Source organism: Sorex araneus, chromosome 6, assembly GCF_027595985.1.
Source record: "Sorex araneus isolate mSorAra2 chromosome 6, mSorAra2.pri, whole genome shotgun sequence".
Classification (NCBI taxonomy): Eukaryota; Metazoa; Chordata; class Mammalia; order Eulipotyphla; family Soricidae; genus Sorex; species Sorex araneus.
This window is the reverse complement of record NC_073307.1, coordinates 138,123,364-138,146,652: the sequence shown is the minus strand read 5'-3', so window position 1 is coordinate 138,146,652 and position 23,289 is coordinate 138,123,364. Positions and strand designations below refer to the sequence as shown.

General features: G+C 42.4%; 1 protein-coding gene across 2 annotated transcripts in view; it reads right to left on the bottom strand.

The window, feature by feature from the left end:
- PRR5L (proline rich 5 like) overlaps nt 1-23,289 on the bottom strand; it is a 203,795-nt gene extending 180,506 nt beyond the window's left edge. The window contains exon 1 of one of the 2 annotated variants that reach the window (XM_055143266.1): nt 23,059-23,289. The gene's annotated coding sequence lies outside the window, so the exon portion shown is untranslated. The remainder of the gene's footprint in view (nt 1-23,058) is intronic. The other variant, XM_004607909.2, reaches the window with a different exon arrangement.

Below are 23,289 nucleotides of genomic sequence, written 5' to 3'. Positions count from 1 at the left end.
GTTAACCTAATCCACTTTCCCCAGACTTCCCTCATACCTGCAGTTGTAAAAATGTCCCATTGGTGTAAGATTTATTGCCAAGAAACAGTAAATGCTTGTTCTCTTATCTCTTTATAGGATTTACTAAAAATAGTTATGCTGAACTGTTATCATTACCAATAGCACGTAGCAATTATAAAAAGGGAAAAGGAATTAGGACAAATCAGATGTCTTTTGGGAGGGAGTATTTTTGGCTTTTTGGCTTTTGGGGGTCATGCTCAGCAATGCTCAGGGATTATTCCTGACTTTGGGCTCAGGGATCACTCCTGATGGTATTCAGGGGACCATATGGAATAGAACCTGGGTCAGCCGGGTGCAGGGCAAATGCCCTCCCTCTTGTGCTGTCACTCCGGTCCCTAAATTGGATGTTTTTGATTGTATTAACAGCCATTGTGCTTTGATTTAACCTTGCCCTGGGGCCAAGGAGGCAGGGAATTTATTTTGCAATGTGGCCAACTATAGTGAATTCCTGGCACCCCTATAGTCCCCTGAGCACAGACAATAGTGATCCCTGAGCACAGAACCATGAATCACTGTATCACTGTCATCCCGTTGTTCATCGATTTGCTCAAGCGGGCATCAGTAACGTCTCATTATGAGACTTGTTGTTACTGTTTTTGGTATATCGAATACACCTTGGGGAGCTTTCCAGGCTCTCCCCTGTGGGCAGGATACTCTCGGTAGCTTGCCAGACTCTCCAAGAGGGGCAGAGGAGTCAAACCTGGGTTGGCTGTGTGCAAGGCAAATGCCCTACCCATTGCACTATCGCTCCAGCCCCAGACCATGAACAATCCCTGAATACTACTAAGTGTGCCTCATCCCCCAACCCCCACCACCAAAACTGATTTTGTCTTGTCTTCCCTTAACTCACCTCTTCATTCTCTGCTCTCTCCCTATTCCATGTAGCTTATGCTGTGTTGACATTCCAGGTGGAACCTCAGTGGAGTGCTTCCATAGTAGCACATACTTTTAAAAAATTTTTTTTTAATTTTATTGAATCATCGTGAGATAGTTACAAGCTTTTGTGTTTAGGTTACAATCTCACAATGATCAAACACCCATCCCTCCACCAGTGCACATTCCCCCCCACCAATATCCCGGGTATACCCCCCTTTTCCCACCCTCCCCCTGCCTTCAAGGCAGACAATATTCCCCATACTCTCTCTCTCCTCTTGGACATTATGGCTTGCAACACAGACACTGAGCAGTCATCATGTTTGGTCCATTATCTACTTTGGGCATCCATCTCCCATCCCAACTGGTTCCTCCAGCCATCATTTTCTTAGTGATCCCTTCTCTATTCCATCTGCTTTCTCCCCTCCGGTCATGAAGCAGTCTTCCAGCTATGAGGTAATTCCCCTGCCCCTTGTATCTACTGTCCTTGGGTGTCAACCTCATGTGATGTTTTTCTGTACTCCACAAATGAGTGCAGTCCTTCTATGTCTGCCCCTCTCTTTCTGACTCATTTCACTTAGCATGATACTCTCCATGTCTATCCATTTATAAGCAAATTTCATGACTTCATCTCTCCTAACAGCTGCATAGTGTTCCATTGTGTAGATGGACCAAAGTTTCTTTAACCAGTCATCTGTTTTAGGGCACTTGGGTTGTTTCCAGATTTTGGCTATTGTGAACAATGCTGCAATGAATTAATTAGGTACAGATGTCATTTCTACTGTGCTGTTTTACATCTTTGGGATATATTCCCAAAAGTGGTATTTCGGGGTCATATGGAAGCTCATTTTCTAGTTTTTGAAGGACTATCTATATTGTTTTCCAGAAAGGCTGGACCAGTCGGCATCCCCACCAATGGAGAAGGAGTGTCACTTTTTCCCCAAATCCATGCCAGTACTTGTTGCTTCTGTTCTTTTGAATGTGTGCCAGTCTCTGTGGTGTGAGATGATATCTCGTTGTTGTTTTGATTTGCATCTCCCTGATGACTAGCGATGTGGAGCATTTTTTCATGAGTAGCGCATACTTTGAACCAAGGATTATTACCTGGTGCCTTGCAACCAAGAGCTATACTTCACAGACTTGAATTGACAGGCTTCAACACAGGTTTGAGAGAGAATGGCTCCTCCTGTCATCATTCTCAATAGCTCACATTTGCAGTTCTCATTCGCCCACCCTCAAGATCGGCTGGTGCTGAGATCAACAAATGGGACTACATTAAACTAAAAAGCTTCTGCACCGCAAAAGATACAGTGACCAGAATACAAAGACTATCTACAGAATGGGAAAGGATATTTACACAATACCCATCAGATAAGGGGTTGATATCAATGGTATATAAAGCACTGGTTGACCTCTACAAGAAGAAAACATCCAACCCCATCAAAAAATGGGGCGAAGAAATGAACAGAAACTTTACCAAGGAAGAGATACTAATGGCCAAAAGGCACATGAAAAAGTGCTCTACATCACTAATCATCAGAGAGATGCAGATCAAAACAACCATGAGATACCACCTCACACCACAGAGGCTAGCACACATCCAAAAGAACAAAAGCAACCGCTGTTATAGAGGATGTGGGGAGAAAGGGACCCTTCTACACTGCTGGTGGGAATGTCCGCTAGTTCAGCCCTTTTGGAAAACAATATGGACGATTCTCAAAAAACTAGAGGTTGAGCTCCCATTTGACCCAGCAATACCACTGCTGGGAATATATCCCAGAAAAGCCAAAAAGTATAGTTGAAATGACATCTGCACTTATATGTTCATTGCAGCACTGTTTACAATAGCCAGAATCTGGAAAAAACCCGAGTGCCCTAGAACAGATGACTGGTTGAAGAAACTCTGGTACATCTATACAATGGAATACTATGCAGCTGTTAGAAAGAATGAGGTCATGATGTTTGCATATAAGTGGATCAGCATGGAAAGTATTATGCTAAGTGAAATGAGTCAGAAAGAGAGAGACAGACATAGAAATATTGCACTCATCTGTGGAATAGAGAATAATAGACTATAAGACTAACACCCAAGAATAGTAGAAATAAGTACCAGGAGGTTGTCTCCATTGCTTGGAGGCTGGTCTCTCATTCTGGGCAACTCAGAGAAGGGAACACCAAGTAAAATGTGGTTAGAGGTCATGTGGGGGAAAGATGATGCGGGCCGAATATAGACTAGAGACTGAACACAATGGCCACTCAACACCTTTATTGCAAACCACAACACCTAATCAGAGAGAGAGAACAAAAGGGAATACCCTGCCATAGTGGCAGTGTGGGGTGGGGGGAGACGGGACTGGGGAGGGAGGGAGGGATGTTGGGTTTACGGGTGGTGGAGAATGGGCACTGGTGAAGGGATGGGTTATCAAACTTTGTAAGGGAGAAACATGAACACAAAAATGTATAAATCTGTAACTGTAAAAAAAAATAAAAATAAATAAATAAATAAAAAGATCGGCTGGTGCTGGTACAGGTAGGGAGAAGACAATGTCTCTATCATGAATATAGCATGAGCCACACAACACTGAAAGAGATCATTGACACCTGATCTTAGGTACGCCTAATTCCTAATACACTAGCACACAAAGAAAGGAATTGCTATGAGAAGTGTCAAGTTTGATTAATATATGATCATTTAGTAAGGGCAAAGGCTTATGCCTGGAAGTCAGAAGATCTCTGGGAATCCCTCATTGTGCTTCCAAGTTTAGTGGTAACTTGAATAAGGAGCTGCAGTAGCCACTGCTCGCCAATGGCCCACTAACCCAACGCTCAGATGTTTGTAGGATGGAAATCTGGAAACCTGAATTTCTTGAATGCAAGAGCAGTGCTGATATGGGGGTGAAGCAGCAGATAGGGCATTTGTCTTGTATGTGGCCAACCCGACTCCAATCCCTGACATCCCATATAGTCCCCCTAGCACGACCAGGACTAATTCCTGAGTGCAGAGCCAAGAGTAAACCCTGGGCATTGTAGGTGTGGCCCCCCAAAAAAAGTAATGCAGAGAGTTGCAAGTGATAACTGGGAGAAGAAGAGTTAGGATATGGGGTAAAGGGAGATCAACAGTGGCCTTCAGCCCAACTATCACACAGTGAGGTTCTTAGTTCCCTTAGCAATGGATTCTGCTCCATCAATTCTGTTCCCAGACTTTTGATTTACTTTAATAGTTGTACTATTTGTGTGTGTTTTGTGTGTATGTGTGTGTATGTGTGCGTGTTTTTCCTGGGGCTCAAACCTAGGTTCTTACATAATCCACCACTGAGCCACATCCCTGACTCTGTTTTACTTTAAATTATAGTTGTCCATCATCTTAAAGAAGCCGTGATTAGCGCGCATATATGCTGCCTGAGCCCATGTGCTGCTTGTGCCCACGTGGCCGAGCACATGTGGTGCCCAAGCACATGTGTCGCCCGCATCTCCCCACTTGAGATGTGTACTTTCATGCTTTCATGTCCAGTGCTAGGATGTGTGTAGAGCTTCCTCCACCCTTGGAGAAGCCCGCGTTCTCTCTTGAGCGCGTTATTCCTACTGTTTTTTCCTTTCTACTTATCCCTTCCTCCTTCCCTCAGAAACCTCTAAATAAAATCTGTTACTTAAAAAAAAAAAGAAGCAGTGATAGAATAGAATCTAAAGGATGGCAAGGGTAAGTCCGTGTGTGAGGTACAGAGAGAACTGCTGTATGGCATGCTCAAGGCCCTGCCCATTTCCCCCTCGAACCTTCTCACTTTCATTTTTCTCTATAGCTAAGCACATTCTCTGACTCTCTGCACTCTGCTTACACATGTGAATAGAAAAGTCAGGAAGGTAATTCCCTAAGAGCAGCTCTGCTTCTAAGAGGTTGGTGTATAAATGACTTTCCAGCTCCCTTTCCTCTCGGGTGGGAAACCATGAGATACATGTCTCATGCGAGTTCCCAGAGGTTCCTAAGAGGGTTGAGCTTCAGCCTCCCACACTGCTGTTTCATTGCCAGCACATATACTGGCTACTTCCCTCGCTTCAGTCATGCTCCTATTTTTCTAAAAGTATCTCTCTACCATCAAAATAAACTACTACTGTGTTAAGTAGTTTGTGTCAGTGTTGTCTTATAGGGGAATACAAATGGAGACATCCACATTATTTCTCTCTAATGCTCTCTGGCTGGACTCAAGGAACAAATTCTTATTAGAGTGTGTGACTCATAAGACACAGAGCAGTGAGTTTAAAAGAAGAAATACCCTTGTTACTCTTCCAGGGACATAGGTCAAGTGGTAGAGCAGGTACTAGCATGTGCAAGGTCATGAGTTCCATCTCAGCCCTGCACTAGAGCTCTGGTTACCCTCTAGTACTGCTTGCTCTGAACATTAATGGGTCCAAGCCTTGAACCCCTCAAGCCATTGCCAGACTGAGCATCTTCAAAAGTGACCCTCCACCTCAACCCCAGCACCAGGGATATAGCTCCCATTAAAACAACAATAATAACAAGTATCATTAAGGCTGTGGTCCTGAAACAACGGCTAGACAAACAGGAACTCTTAAAAGTAAGCTGAAAAATTGTGCTCTCCACAGAATGATGAGGTGCTCCTTTGATGATGTGCAACAGACTTAATAGACTTCCAGATCAAGGTGGTATGGTACTTAGCTCAAATGGTGACAACCAGTTAGAGAATTGCTGTGTGAGCAAATGGGAAAAGGCACTGTGAGACACAGCAGCTCTACAGACATGCTGAGTTGGAATTCTGGCTGACTGGTTGGAGTCTTTCATCCCTTCCATCCTGAAAGTGCAGAAATTCCCACAGACAAAAATCTGTGGTTTTCAGATGAGATTCAATAGAGATATCTGGGAGAAAGTGAAGTTAAGATAACTTCATGAGAGAATGAAATCTTACATACTGATACCACCATCACCACTAACTTTTGTAGGATTTTCACTGTACAAGTTATTTTCAGATTGGGCTGTCAGGATCTCTAAAAACTTTGGGAGAATGCCTTTCACTAGTAATGGAAGACTTGGTACCAAGAAAGTAATGAATAATTTTACTGACTATAGTATTCAATGATCACATATATATAATATATTGTCCAAAAAAGCCCTCACTCACTGAAAAACAATTTGAAAACCCAACATATATGTGATTAGTTTTTATAACCAGATTCAATTACCAGATAAGGAAAGTCGAGGTTCCTGAAGACTAAATGACTTACCCAAATCCACAAAAGGGACACAAGTTGAATTATGGTACCAGATCACGTGATATTCAGTGCTCTTTACTCTACATTATACTGCATTTACTAATGATGAAACATATTATTTAGCAATTCCTTGGCTATAAAGTTTGTTTGGCGATAATGGGTCAGAGAACAGTTTATAGAAAATTCTCTTGGGCTGATCCAAGAATCTCAGCCAAACATCTTCAGTTCATTTTCTCCCTCAGTTAAAACTTATCACTTCCTCTTTCAGGAACTGCTTTGATGGCACATGTTCTCAAAGCTTGTCTCCACACCATCCATACCCATTGGGGGAGCACTCTAAAATATCACCTGTAAGCAATATGTGTTCGTAAGGGAACGGAGAAAAAAACTCTAATACCTTGTAGATGGGAATATAAATTGGTGCAGTTCATTTTGACTATAATCTAGTGATCCCTTAAAACCAAAAACAAAAGTATAATATTATGCAAGGACTGGAGAGACAATACAGAGTATAGAGCACTTACCTTGCATGTAGCCAGTCCGGGTTCGATCCCCAGCACACCAAATTACCCCCAAGCCCCTCTAGGAGTGATCACAGAGTGCAGAGCCAGGAGAAAGCCCTGTGCTAGGATTATTCCCCAAACAAAAATCAAACAAAAAGGAAATGTCATATGATCCAGTGATGCACAAGTATTTATGCAAATAATACGGAAGCGTTAGCTGAAAATTATATGAAACCCTATATTAATGTCTGCATTAATCACAATAGTCAAAATATGAGAATAACCTAAACGTTCATTGACAAGTAACTAAACTAGAATGCTGCCCAGCTATTCAGAAGAGAACAAAATGTTTGTTTGCTGTTTGCAACAAGATGGCTGGAACATGAGGCAATTAGGCTAAAGGAAATTAGTCAGAAAGTGAGACAACTTCTGGAGGCAAAACAAATGATCTACCAAAACACAACAAAATAACTCTTGGACTCATATAGTATCTATCATGTTTCCTGAAAATGTGAACGACGGTCAGACAACATTTTTCCAAAGTCTAATCTAAAAGCTGATGTTATCCTATTAACCTATCAACCTATCAATCAATCTATAGATCTATCAAGTCAGTCCTGGAGGTTGCTAAGAGGAGATGACCCTGAAGGTCATTTTCTGGAGAGGGGCGTATAAAGTGGTCGTCTCCCAGACCCCAGACTCCAAGGTGGAATTATCTAGTTGAGACTGGGATATTTAAAAATCAACCACTCTACTCATAATCATCTGCTCTGTGTCAAATTTTTAAGATTGCCTTCTTAGAAGATGGACCTGAGAACCCAGAAAGAAGAAACTGTGGGTGATTTATAGACTCTATTTCTAGCAGCTTTTAACAATGGAAGTCTTGACGAGCTGTGGTACTGTAGCCAGAGTAGAGACTTGAGTTTAATAATAGAAGTTTGAGTCTTCCCTTATATTGGATTCTGTTGGATCCCCTCTCACACCACTGCCCCTACCTCCGAAATATTCATTTACTCTTCTCCCTTTCAAATAGAAGCCTAATATTGCTCAAGAAACCCCAATCCTAGAGATGAAGTCATGAAATTTGCTTATAAATGAATAAACACGGAGAGTGTCATGCTAAGTGAAATGAGTCAGAAAGAGAGGGACAGACATAGAGGGACTGCACTCATTTGTGGAGTGTAGGGTAGCATTACATGAGGCTGACACCCAAGGATGGTAGATACAAGGGCCAGAGGTATTGCCCCATAGCTGGAAGACTGCTTCATGAGCTGAGGGGAGAAGTCAGATGGAATAGAGAAGGGATCACTAAGAAAATGATGGATGGAGGAACCAGGTTCAATTCCCAGCATTCCATATGGTCACTGGAGTTAGTTGGGATGGGAGATGGATGGGGAATATTGTCCGCCTTAGAGTCAGGGGGAGGGTGGGAAAGGGGGGGTATACCCGGGATACTGGTGGTGGGGAATGTGCACTGGTGGAGGGATGGGTGTTTGATTATTGTGAGATTGTAACCCAAACATGAAAGCTTGTAACTCTCTCATGGTGATTCAATAAAATTTAAAAAATTTTAAAAAATAGGTTGGAGAGATAGTACAGTGGGTCAGGTGCTTGCTCTACACACACTGGACCTGGGTTCAGTTCCCATGTACCCCATACGGTTACCACCAGCTAAGCCAGGAGAGACCCCTGAGTGCAGAGCCAGGACTAAGCCCAGGAACACCTACTATTATGGCCCCCAAAGCAAACCAAACCAAACCAAACCAAAGATTTCCCTCCTGAGGGAATAATGACCCTCCAACACAACTCACCTATGGTGCTCCTCCCAAAAGATAAGGCTTGATTGATCCAGAGGTAATTCCATTCCCTTTGGTAGTACAGAGGAAATCCAAGCCATCTCTTATGATTTGAAAACAGTGTCTTAAAATGGGCTCATGAGAGAGTATACCTGCTGAATGCCGTGGAAAGAGCTTCATGGGTGGGCTGGAGGGGGGAGTTCTATGCTAAAGAGAGACCTTTTAGAAAGAAACTAACCTTCTATTCTTTCTCTGAGACGTATTCTGGTCTAGATGCCCCAACTGAGCTTTATCCCAGAAGATAGAAACTGCAGGATGATGGCCAAAGAGAGAGTTGAAAAGAACGGTGTCCCCCAAACACCATTAACTACTGAATTTGTGTCCCCAGAAGTTGGTCCTCATTTGGTCCTTATTTTTCCAATGAGACAATAAAACATTCTGGTCCATAACCTCAACTCACAGCCAAAGTCTTCTTTAGCAGTATCTCCTCAGTCACTCCTAAGAGGGACGGCATTGGTGAAGTCACTTTTCTTCTCCAGTTCCATCTTGGCTCAGTACCTGTGTCCAAGAATTGTTATGAGGATGATAGTAATGCGAAGGAAACATTTGCAATTTTGTCGCATCTGGTGCCTGATGAGGTTGCAAATGACTGTCGGGAATGAATTTTATTCCTGTGCTCTCTAGTTCCACTGAGCAAGGAAGCACAACCCAGGGAGGAGACTTGCCATGTCAGTCCCTCCCTCTGTTTACAGTTGTCACCCTCTGGCTGTTTCATGTAGAACTTTGCAGTGAAACCTCACTGGAGTCCTTTTTAGGGTGAACTGAGAAGTATAAAACTCCCACTCTAACCACTAACCCCTACAAAGGACAAAGAGTATATATAACGTTCACTTGTATCACTTGTCATCCTGTTAATCTTCGATTTGTTCGAGCAGGCGCCAGTAACATCTCCATTCGTCCCTGTAGTGTGCTAGTGTAGCCCAATGATATCTGCTCACTCCAGGAACACAAAGAGCCTCAAACAATTCATTCAGGGTTTTGACAAAGACTCGGTCTTTTGACATCCCGTGGAATCCAGTCAGTAACAGCTCTAGTCCAGCAGTCGTCTCTGAATTGCACTATGTGTCCAGCCCATCTGATTTTTGAATGCCTTGGCAAATGAGACAGCGTCCCTGATTCTTGACCGTCGACGGAGGTTGGAACTCCGGATTCCTTCTCTCACTTGAGTGAAATGTGATACTCCAAGCATAGCTCTTTCTATTCCTCTCTGGGATACCCGAATAGGGTTCTCATCCTATTTTCGTAAGGGCCCAGGTCTCTGAGGCGCATATTAGTGCAGGTAGAACGGTAGAGTCAAAAAGATGTGCCTGAAGCCGGAGGTTCTTCATCCTCTTAACCACTTCTTCAAAGCTCTCGAAGGCATTCCACGCTGCTATCTTCCTCCTGCGCAGTTCTGGCGCCAAGTTGTTCTTCATGTTGAGTTCTCGACCCAGTACACATAGCTGCTGCATTCGGAAATGCTAATTCCGTTGAAAGCAAATGGAACGTCAGTGACTAGTTCATTTTTCATGAACATTGTTTTGGTGAGATTCAGCTGCAGTCTGACTTTTCCACACTCGAGGTCGAAGTCGGCCAGCATTTGTGCTGCTTGGCTAACGTTTGGTGTTATGAGAACGATGTCATCAGCATAGCAGAGGTGGTGTAGTTGCCGACCGTCTATCTTCAGTCCCATTCCTTCCCATTCCAGTCATTGCATGACATTCTCGAATGTGGCACTGAAGAGTTTTGGTGAAATGATGTCACCCTGCCGAAGCCCTCTCTTTATGTCAATAATCCTTGTAGAACTGTGAGATCCTAGTGGTGAATCCATAAGTACAGCTCTCGGAGGATCTTGATGTACTGAGTTTGAATGCCCTGTCTGGCTAGGGCTTCAATGACCACTTCAGTCTCAACAGAATCAAAGGCCTTCTTTAAATAGATGAACGTTAGACAAAGCAGCATCTTGAACTCTCACGAAACTTCAATGAGCTTGGTCACTGTGTGGATATGGTCGATCATGCTAAATCCTTTCGGAACCCAGCTTGCTCACATGGTTGTCCTTTGTCAAGTGTTCTGCCTATTCTATTCAGGATGACTCGAGTGAACAACTTGTAGATGACGGACAACAGGCAGATTGGGTGATAGTTGCCGATGTCATGGACATCTCCCTTCTAGTACACAGAACGGTCCTGCTGGTTTTTCATTGGGAATATAGACCTGGAAACAAGATCCTCTGTCTGCCTCCTCCAATCTCCGGCACCCCAGGGATCAAACCCAGAGGATCCACCCGACCCTCGCCAGATAAATACCTTATCAGCCAACCTCCACTACCTCCACTACCCCGCGACCGCCATGCTCCAGGCCACTTTCCGGACCAACACCCCATAAGACACTTAATACCCACTTTCCATAATTTCTGCACCATATTTCACAGGGTTCAAATATGGTGTGAACCATGGGAACACCTGTAAGGGTGACTGGAGGCCACCCTAAAAGCCTCCATCCCTCTCGGAGAGCCTGGCAAGCTACCCGTGGCATATTAGATATGCCAAAAACAGAAACAACAATGGGCCTCATTCTCCTGACACCGAAAGAGCCTCCAATATGCCGGCGTTAAGAAGGATGATCAAGGAGAGGTTGATATAAGGTTACTTTTATTTTATATTTTTATAAGATTTAATTGGACTGGAGCGATAGCATAGTGGGTAGGGTGTTTGCCTTGCACACGGCCGACCCAGGGTTGATTCCCTTCGTCCCTCTCAGGGAGCCCAGTAAGCTATCAAGAGTATCTCGCCCACACAGTAGAGCCTGGCAAGTTACCCTTGACATATTTGATATGCCAAAAACAGCAACAATAACGTGCTCTTCATGTTCCTGGAATGAGCAGACGCCATTGGGCTACACTAGCACACGACAGGGACAAATGAAGACGTTACTGGCGCCCTCTCGAACAAATTGATAAACAACGGGATGACAGTGATACAGTTGCTGCTCTAAGGAGAAAAGGAAAAACTCCAGGTTTCCCTGCACACACTGCTCAGAATGAATTAGTAGAGACATTTTTTTCAGAGTGCTACTTTGCAGAGTCTTTGAGAATGAAAAACTAGAATGGAAAGAAAATGTGCAACCCCTTTAGCCAAAGGATTCTGTTTCTAGCAACCTAGTCTCCAGCAACAAGAGTAGTTTCATAGTGTATAGGATGCCCAGGCCTGACCTACACACTTTTATGTCATCACTGTAATCTTCACAACTCATGATGGAGTTATTGTTATATTGAAAATAATAGTTCTGTTGAGAAACAATTTTTTTTAATTTTTAAATTTGTTTCACTGTCATCCCTTTGCTCACCGATTTGCTTGAGCAGGCACTAGTAACGTCTCCATTGTGAGACTTGTTAGTGTTTTTGGCATATCCAACACGGCACGGGTAGCTTGCCAGGCTCTGCCGTGTGGGTGAGATATTCTTGGTAGCTTGCTGGGCTCTCTGAGAGGGATGGAGAAATCGAACCCGGGTTGGCTGGATGCAAGGCAAACGCCCTACCTGCTGTGCTACCATCAATCACCATGAGATAGTTACAAGCTTTCATGTTTGGGTTACAATCTCACAATGATCAAACACCCAACCCTCCACCAGTGCACATTCCCCACCACAAATATCTCTGGTATACCCCCCTTTCCCACCCTCCCCTGCCTCCATTGCAGACAATATTCCCCATACTCTCTTTCTACTTTTGGGCATTATGGCTTGCAACACATACACTGACAGTGATACAGCAGCAACTGTATCACTGTCATCCTGTTTGGTCCGTTATCTACTTTCGGCACACATCTCCCATCCTGACTGATTCCTCCAGCCATCATTTTCTTTTCTTTTTTTAATTTTTTATTGAATCACCATGTGAAAAGTTACAAAGATTTCCAGCGTAAGTCTCAGTCATATAATGCCCAAACACCCATCCCTTCACCAGTGCCCATGTTCCACTACCAAGAACCCCAGTACTTCCTACCCCCTAACCCCCCGCCTGTGTAGCTGATAATTTTCACTTTACTTTCTCTCTATTTTGATTAGATTCAATATTTCAACATAAAACTCACTATTATTACTTGGAAATTTCCCCCCAAAATCGAACCTGCTGAAAAGGCAACATTTGAAGATTTGTTTTTCCCTTGCTGAGAATGAAGAGATATGAAGTTTTGGATTTCTGTACTTTAGTAAGTAAGTCCAGGGAAATTTCTGCCAAAAATTGCATCATTGCAAGCTCGTACCTCTGTTTAGTAGGCCTTATAAGATGGCGGTCGCCACGCCGCTCCCCTGAAAGGAAAAGCCAAGAGAGAAAAACTTTTCCCCTCCTCGGGCGGCCTGAGGCCGTGGCTTAGTTCACAGTCTGGAGGCATTTCTCTCCAGCCATCATTTTCTTAATGATCCCTTCCCTATTCCATCTTCCTTCTCCCCTCCACTCATGAAGCAGGCTTCCAGCTATGGGGCAATCCATCTGATAAGGTATTAATATCCAGGATATACACGACACTAGTAGAATCGTATAAGAAAAAACCTCCAACCTCATCAAAAAATGGGGATAAGAAATGAACAGAAGTTTCCTCAAAAAAGAAATACAAATGGCCAAAAGTCACATGAAAAAATGCTACACATCGCTAGTCATCAAGGAGATGCAAATCAAAACAACAGTGAGATATCATCTCACACCACAGAGATTGGCACACATTCAAAAGAACAAAAGCAACCAGTGATGGCGTGAATGTAGGGGAAAAGGGATGCTCTTTCACTGTTGGTGGGAATGCTGACTGGTCCAGCCTTTCTGAAAAACAATATGGACAGTCCTTCAAAAACTAAAAATTGAGTTTCCATATGATCCTGCAATACCACTTCTGGGAACATATCCCGAGGATACAAAAGAGCACAGTAGAAATGACATCTGTACCTATATATTCATTGCAGCACTGTTCACAATAGCCAAAATCTGGAAACAACCCAAGTGCCCGAGAACAGATGACTGGCTAAAGAAACTTTGGTACATCTACATAATGGAACACTACGCAGCTGTTAGGAGAGATGAAGTCATCAAATTTGCTTTAAATGAATAGACATGGAGAGTCTCATGCTAAGTGAAATGAGTCAGAAAGAGAGGGACAGACATAGAGGGACTGCACTCATTTGTGGAGTGTAGAATAAGGTAACATGAGATACAATTCTTGGGTCATAAATTTACCAGCTGAAAGTGTACAACCTAATGGTAGTTGGTAGATTTTCACATCGTTCATGTAACCATTACCACAATCTATTTAGAAATATTCTTATTACTTCCCTCCAAGAAATCCTCTGTCCATAAGCAGTCATTCATTGATCATGACCTCAACCCCATTTCCCATCCCGCAGGGTGCCTCCTACCAATCTTTCTGTCTCTTTGCATTTGCCTGTACTGAGTGCTTCACATAAATGAAATCACGATAAGTGGCTGCCTTCAGTTAGCATCGTGTTTTCAAGATGGATTTATGCCATAACATGTATTAATACTTATTTTTGTTGATGATTTGGGGGCCAACCTTAAAGGTGCTTGATTCCTGGCTCTGTGCTTGGGTGTGTTTTCCAGTGTTGATCAGGGGGTACATGTGATGTCAGGCATGGAACCTGGCCCTTCTCCGAGCAAATTAAACTTGAGATTTTAATATGAAATAATACCTCAGAGTATACTTGGTTACACTTTTTCTGTTCATCAGTAGACATGTATAATTTTTCTTCCTCTTTTTTATTATGAATAATACTTCTATGAATTTTTGGTACACATTGTTTGTGAAGACATGTGTTTTCATTTTATGCAGTTAATATGTCAGAGTAGAATTGTTACATCAGATTCTCTAGAAAGTAAGTCTTAGAAAGGTAGGGATATTTTTATGTTAAATTTTTTTTAGGAGCAGTCACACTTTTTTTCTAGTTCTTCCCATTTCCAAATCTCATCAGACACATACAGGGTTCCAACTTCTTCATGTCATTGCAAGCCAACACTGGCAACTGTCTGCCTTTTTAATTACAGTCTTCCCAGCAAATATGAAGTGGCATCTCATTTACTTAGTTTACACTTTTTTGATTAATTAATAGAGCAGGACACTATTATTATCCTTGCTTTATAAATGAAGAAACTGGGGCATGGAGAAATTACTTTACCCATTGTTACTCGATAAGCATATGGACATTGTGCATACAAAAGTATATGCAAAAGGAAATTTGATTCAGCAAACTTTTTTCTATCTGAGACAAAAACTAGAATAAATTAAAGGTTTATCATAAGGGGCTTGTGACTACAGAAGACCATCATGTAGCAGTCAAATAATGAAGATCTATAAGCTGATATGGAGCAAGTTCCTAATACAATGCAGTGAAGAAAACTAGGCACAGAATCATGTATGGTGCCATTCTAAATACACAGATAGGAGTGAAACAGATGCAGAAGTAGACATAAATGACATAGGTATAACTGTAGATATCAATGATATATAGATTTGAACATAAATGATAAAATATAGAGACACAGATGCAAATTATATAAATATGGATATAGGTAAAATATATAAATGTAGATGTTGATTAAAATAATACATATATAAATGATATAAATACTGATATGGATATACATAAAGACTTGTGCAGATATAAATACTCATGTTTAGATATGAATCAGAAAGCACACACAAAAATTCTCACAAATTCCCTAAAAAGTAAGTCCCAGGAAAGGAGATATTTTACATTCTTATGCATGAGATTTGTATTGTAGCACTAGAACAGGAAGTAGTCCATAAGAGCAGCTAACCGAATATTGCTGCTAAATGAACAACTCCTTTAGAGAGGAATAGAAGATAGGAATCTCTCAGAACTAGTTTTATTCCCAAATGCAAGACCTCTGTAGATGTATTATCATTTTTCTTGAGTTTGAGTTTGGAAGGTCACATCCAGCTGTACTCAGAGATTATTTCTGACTGTGCTCAGAGGACCCTATGTAATGTTGGAGATTGAACTGGTGTCAGCTGCATGCAAGACAAAAACCTTGTGCCCTGTATTATCCCTCTGGCTTTGTATCATTTTTGATAAAGAAAAACAGACACACTTGGAATTCTTGGGACCACTGGCAAGAAAAACTAAAGCTCTGAGAGAAATGAAGTGAAATTGATAAATGGGTTCCAGGATCCAGAGGATCCCCTCCTGGCCACAGTGCCTGTCACTTCAGGTGAGGACAAGTCCCTCTCAAAAGGGCACCCTCTCTGTGGTGGATTATCTGGAAGGTCAGACCACCTCCTCCTGCTCTGGTGGGCACTCACCCGGATCCATACGCCACTCTTCCATGAACAGCAATCTAGTAGCCAATTACTAGCAGGGAATTTTGTATTCATGCCTCAGGAGGCCTTAAAAAATCGATAAGCTTATTAGAAGGGCATAGACAAGCATTTTTCTATCATTTTTTTCAATATTTATATAACACATCCCCACTGGGCCCTCTGAAGGGAGCAGGGATGGATGACTTCTGGTAGAACAATATAGGGGTTCACATCCCATAATTAGGGGCTGGCAGCATGCTGGGGTGGAGAGTGCTCTGAGCCATTAAACTCAGGGCACAGAAATGCCCTGCAGATTCCAGAGCTGCAGGAGAATTTAAACAAATAAAATACCAAAATGCATCAGAATGGAGGTTAGCAGAGCCCTGAAGGAGAAGCAGGGCAGGGAAGGAAGGAAACAGGGTAAAGGGCAGGTATCCCACTGATGGAGGCCGACCGGGACCCGCTCTCTTGCAGGCTGCACGTTCTCTGACTCTGTCCCACTTCAAACGGCCTAGATGGGGCAGGTCCTCAGTGAGGTGTGGATTAAGTAGCATGCTGGGAAACTCCTGCAACCTGACCGCGACCAAGCCCTGCTGATCTCACTCTCCAATAATTCTGCCCTGTCCATTATGTCATCTCCACAGTCTCTATTGCCACTCTCTGGATCCTCCTAAGCAATCTGTAGCCTTGATCCCTGCTTCCCTGACATCCCTTCCCTGCACGGGGCGCCGTCTGGACTTGAGAGGAGGTATTGCCTACTGGTCATAACTTGGATTTTAGAGTCAGAACCTTCCTGGCTCTATCAGCTTTGTGGTCCTAATCACAAATTAGCAGATATACTAATTTGCAGGTACTTGAAAAAGGTGCCATGGAGAATCATGAACAAATGTAGCTGAAATGCTTAGGACACTTAAAAGTGACTGTCAAGGGGACTGGAGCAATAGCACAGTGGGTAGGGCATTTGCCTTGCACGTGGCCGACCCGGGTTCGATTCCCAGCATCCCATCTGGTTCCCTGAGCACCGCCAGGAGTAACCCCCTGTGCACCACCCGATGTGACCCAAAAAGCAAAAAAAAAAAAGTGACTGTCAAACCCCAATAGATTGACAAGTTAGCTACTTCTTCTGAAATGAAATATAAACATAGTTTGTGAAAGAGAGATCTCTATCTCATATTCCTAGAAATAAGGCTGTATCTATATCGAGACAGGATGGAGCTATGGATTTGGAAGGATTTCCTGCTTACATCGGAATCAGAACAAAATCCCAAATCGCCTACTCATCTCACATGATGAGGCAAAGCCTCTCCACCTTTCCACCCTCACGTTCTGGTGATCCTCTGCTTCGCAGTCTAGTCTCGTAGTAAGTGTCTTTATGTTCATCTAGCAACTAGGCCTTCTCAGTGCTATTCCCTCTGCCAGGACGCTCTCCACAAAGTTTCTTTTTTTTTTAACTTTATTTTCATAAGGTTCTTCGCATTAATTAATTACATTCAAGATTTCAACACTAATCCCACCACCTTCCCACCACCATTATTTCAGATTTTCCCACCACCATTCAAGCCTGCCTGCTAGGGGCAGATACTAGATAATTTATTTTCTATTGCTTATTATGAAAATTATGAGAGGTCCTCTGGAATTGTAACATTGTCAATGGTTGGGTTCCAAGAGACATCTCTGTAGGGAGCTGACCCATTTTGCATTCTCCACAAAGCTAACCCTTTCTCCACCCCCGATTTCCTTCACACAGTTGATTTTGTTTTATAATAGTGGTGGTGGGGGCACACAGTTCAGTTGTGGTGCATGCAGGTGCTTGCTTATAGTGAACTGGGGATCTCATACTGTCATATTTTATGTGGAGTGGTGCCAGGGATCACACTGCAGCTTCATGCCTCAGGGTCATCCCCAGGCCTTTTCTTTGTATTTTCAAATGGACATTATTAATGATGTCACAAGGATAAACCAAAAGCAAAAGGAATGGTACAACTTCAGAATAAGCTCTTATTATATATCCCTGATAATTGGCAATGATTCACCAAAGTGTCTCTCTTCCCTCCCTTTCCCTCTCTCTCTTCTCTCTCTGTGTCTCTCTCTCATTTTGTTTCCAAGTATATTACCAATATCACTACTCTCACAATAGCTCAACTTGCATCTCAAAAAAGGAAACAAAAAACGTAAAGCATTCTCCTAACTTAAACATGTACCTAAAAAGATTCTCAAGATCACTAAATACTTGCCCTACATCCAAATTTCTCCAGCAGTCCCCAAATCTTGTTTGCAGTCTTTCTACCACACTGCATTCAAATTGCAATTTTCCAAGCTCCAAGCTGTGAGCTCTGAGAAGAATGGAATATCTTTCCTTTGCCTCCCTCTCCCCAGCGTTCAGCTCACAAAGGCGCAAGAAGGATATTTGCTGAAAGAAAGAACAACCCAGGATAATTACTGCAATAAAAGAAGAATGCCCTCCATCTCATCCAATCACAGCCTAGTTCTACAGGCGCATGGACACACAGTCCCTGGATGATGGCACAGCATCTCTGCAGCGGTCCCATTCAGAAACCACAGGTATTCTAGGGAGGTCTTAGCCTCCCTAGATGGACCCCATCCAGCTGACGCCTGCACTCAAGAAAAAGCACTTAGCGTCTTCCTGTATCAGGGCTGAGACCTGAGACCCCAGCTTGGCTTCTGGCTTTCGTTGTCTGGAGTCTGGCTTTCTGCCTGCAGCTTCCGATGTGGCAGTCCTCCTTCCTGTCCAGCAGCCCGAGGGGTCAGACATTCTGTGCTCCAGTGCCCTGTCCTGAACTCCTCCCAAAAGACAAGCCCACTTGGGTCACTTCTCTTACGTTTTGTGCTCACCTGCGGCCCAAGCTAACTGTCCAGCCACCAAGACTAATTTATCAGCCCTTCATCCCCCTTCTCTCCTGAATCCTGTTCCTATATTACCCTTGATCATAGATGGTGGAAATCCTCTATACTCTGTCACTTTCCTCGACTCCGTGGCCTCCCCTGAAGTGCCCATCTCCCATGGAGAAGCTGCATTGGCCCAGACACCACTCTGCGGGGCCCTTTCAAGAGCCAGACTCCATGTCGTGCCTGTAAGCTTCAGATGTAGTCTCAGGGTTCTGTGGTGACAGAAGTGCAGGCCTTGACCCGAGTCAGCTACAGCCCCAAACCGAGGGTCTCTGAAGCTTCCCACCTAGCCCAGGCAGCCCCGTGCTGCCAGACCTATTATCACCATCCCTTCCCCACAACTGGAACTGGACAGGCAGCTGCAGGCCTGGGATTTGGACATTTCAAGAAAATAATTTAAAACTTCAACAAAAAAGTTGTTCCTAAGAAGTTAGGAATAAGATACCTACTTTGAAGTCTTTAGGTAAAGCACTGCTTAGGAGTGAGAAGATGAGCGGATAATGCTCCTTTAGACTCAAGTAAGGTTTTCCAGAATACAATACGGTTTCATGCACTTCTCTTTTTTAATATGCACACGCCCCTTTCGTAGTACATTTTGAAACAGCAATCATGGTTAAGCATATGGAGGAAATCATTTTACTGGAAAATAAAATTCCTGAAAGCTAATCATTAACAGCTGAAGTTCTTTTACCTACACTCTTTGCAATTGTTTCTATATTGTATCATTCTCTATAAATCTTGGAGTAAAAAAAAATTGCAATTTTGCTCAATGTAAAATTCTAGGCAATTAGACGCAAATATGTAAAAAAGCAGCATTAATAGTGTCAAGTTATTTATTCTTTTTTAAAGTCAAGCAACTGTTTCCCATCCTCATCCTCCAAGTAATCTTAAATGTTTTGTCAAGACCATCAGCTTATTAATTCATACCTTTTTGTTTGCTCATCAGTTTTATTTTGTTTTATTTTGATTTGGGGGCCACACTCAGCTGTGCTCAGGGCTCATTCCTAGCTCAAAATGCTCAAATGCTCAGAAATAACTCCAGACAGGGCTCAGGGGGACCTTATAAGTTATCAGACATTTAAGCCAGTCAACTGCCTGCAAGGTGAAAGCCCTCTCTGCTGTACTATCTCTCTAGCCTTTTCATCAATTTTATATCCTTACATTGCACAAATAAGTGAAACCTTCTCTTAGTGTTTCTTTAAACAGTGTCTTGTATTTTTTACTACGTAGTCTTTCATTTCCTTTGATAAACATATTTAAGCATTTCATGCTTTTGAATGCAATTGTAACTGAGATTGCTTCTGTTGTTTTCTCTTTCTACTTCTCATTTATTATTTGCATCTAAGAGTGAAAGTGATTTTTTCATATTGATTTTGTAACCAGTACTTTACTGTACTTATTAAATTTTCTTCTAATAGCTTTTTAATTGAGTTTTTAGGGTTTCCTATATATTATTATATAATCTGAAAATACTGATAATTTCATTTCTCTTCCAATCTACTTTCCTTTCATTTCTTGTGGTTGTCTAATTGCTCTAACTAATTCCTCAAATATTAAATTAAATAGACAATTTAAATATTAAATTAAATCAACAACTTTATCTTGTTCCTAATTAAAATTTTTATTTTTTGATCTTTCACCATTGCGCATGGTATTAGCTGTAGGCTTACAGTATATGACTTTTATTGTGTTGATATATGGTTCTTCTAGTCTCAGTTTTCTTGAGAATTCTTATCATAAGTGGATGCTGAGTATTATCAAATGTTTACTCAACATCAGTTGATATTATCATGTGACTTTTGTCTTTATTTTTATACTGATATAATGTATGACAGTGATTGGTTTGTGTATGTTGAATCATCTTGCATCCCTGAAAGAAAGCTCACTCAGTTGTGATGTATTGATATATTGTTGAATTTGATTTGCTACTATTTTTTGATAGTTTTTGCATCTGTCTTTGTGAGAGATCTTGGCCCCTAGTTTTCTTTAGTTGCATATTTCTTTTCCAATTTTGATATTAGGGTGATATTGTTTTCATAAAATGTATTTAGTAATCTTTTAAGAAGACTCAAAGAACAGGTTTAAGTTATTCTTTGAATGTTTAGTAAGAGGTTACATGCAATTCCACACAAAAAGATATTCCACATCTCTGTCCTTACTCTATTGATAAGCTATGCTTGGGGAATGAGAAGGTTTCAAGCTGAGGGGTTCAAGTCTTGGGCATGGGGAGATCTCAGACTGTGTTCCTGATATACTAGCTGCCCGGGTTCTGCACACAAGGTTAGATTCCCAGCATCCCATATGGTCCCCTGAGCACCGACAGGGGTAATTCCTGAGTGCAAAGCCAGGAGTAACCCCTGTGCAGGAGTAACCCAGTGTGACCCAAAAAGCAAAAAAAAAATTATTATTGCCCCTCTCCCCGCCCCGACGAGGCCCCGAGTTGCCGGCCACAAATGGCTCTTGGCTCCCGAATGGCCATGATCCCAGAGGCACACAAACCAGTCTCGAAACCCAGCGGATTTTGGCAGAAATGCATCTGGATTGAGCATTAAAATATAGGGCTGTGCCACCCTAGGTGGGGAAAAGTGTTTGTCCCTTTTGCCTTTTCTCCCCGGTATCACAGTGGCCGCCACCTTTACAGAGCCTACTGGACAGCCAGGTATGAGGCTGCAGTGACATGACACACAGGCCTCACAGGATGGAGTGTGGAACTGGCCCCTCTCCCTGTCCTGAGAAGGCCCGAGTTGCTCCCCATGAACAGCCCCTGGCTCCTGAATGGCCATGATCCCAGAGGCACACAAACCAGTCTCGGAACCCAGCAGCTTTTGGTCAAAATCCCTCCAAACTTACTACTAAAATATCAGAAATCCAAAATCATCATATGCTCTTCAGAATCAGCAATAGAAAACTAATTATCTAATGATGCCTTTTCAGTGGGTCTGATTGTTGGGGGAAATTCCAAGTAATAATGGTGGGTCTTTTGTTGAAATGTTGAATGTAATCAAAGTGGAGAGAGAGAAAAGTGGAAGTCATCTGCCACATATGGAGCGAGAGGGGTGGGATGGGAGGTATACTGGGGTTCTTGGTGGTGGAAAATGTGCACTGGTGAAGGGATGGGTGTTTGATCATTGTATGACCGAGACTTAAACTGGAAAGCTTTGTAACTGTTCTCACGATGATTCAATAAAAAAAAATATTATTGTTGCATTGGCATGAAACGGGAAGGCAGAGGAATCAGAAATCTACACTAATTCTCATCCCCAAGGGAGGAAAGATTTGAGGTTTCACAGAGGAAATATCTGGGATAGTGATAAGCAACACTAAAGATTACTTCCTGAATATATAAGCCCATAATTCCCATTCATTCAATATACGTTCTCCCACATCTGTGACAACATAGCCCAGTCTCCGGTAAAATTAAAAATGCATTCATTTAATAATCAATGTCATTCCCAATTCTGTCCTTATTACTATTGAACAATTCTGTTTTCTTAGAGCAAGGCAAAAGCGAACAATAGACAAATCATTTAAGAGATTTTATATTCCCTAAGATGACAAATCAAAGGCAAAAATTCTACAAACCTCTATACCTCATAATCAGAGGAGATTAACTCCAAACTGATACCAGCCTTGGGAAACTTTAAATTCACTTAATACTCTAGAGTTTAGATCCTGGTTTCTGCCACTTGATAACTGTGTGAGTTACTTAATTTCTCTATTCTACAATGCCCTCATCTATAAAATCAAGATAATAATAGTGCCTGTTCAATAGGGTTACTAGAGGGAAAGAAAGAAAGAAAGAAACACATGCAAATCCTTGTAACATTGCCTGCCACAAGGTAAGGACTCGGTATCCACAGTTCTCATTATACATTATAACCTCTCACAGTGAAAATGGTGCTAACCTCAAATTACCACAAAGGGTTCTTATGTAGGAAGCACGCTGTAGAAAACACAGATTCTGCAAGACTGTCTAGGTTTGGATCAAGCTGGAATGGGAAGCACATTGCATATGTGTTACTGTAGCTAGCAATGCAGAAATAAACACAAAGTAATATGTCTCTCTAAATATGATACATATAGGAAAACAGCAATGGCAGCTGTAGTTAAGGAACATAGCAATAAACCCACATCAAAAAAAATATCAGAAGCATTGAACAGGAATCAGAGAGAGGCTTCTGGTCTTGACGTCATTTGTTTTGTTTTTTTTTTTTGCTTGTTTCTTTACCAGAAGCAGTAGCTCTTGAGTAAAGGGTCTGTCTAGAACCCCCAAACCTGTCATTTATAAAATAGAATTAATAAAATGACCCACGCTCGACCATATCCACCCACCTCCACTCCCCACCAGCAGCTCTCAGTCTTCCTCCGGTGTTACCTGCTCTGCCTCTCTCTCCATGACAGGTCCCGCTGCGCAGGGCAGGATGAGGTCCCATGATTCCTCAGCCTCCCTGGAGGGTGACATACCCCCGGGTCCAGCTCTCTCTGGGCCTGCGTCCCCACTCAGCTCCCCAGAGCCTGGGGCCTGAGCACTGATGGAGAAACAGGCGGAACAGATGAAAAGCA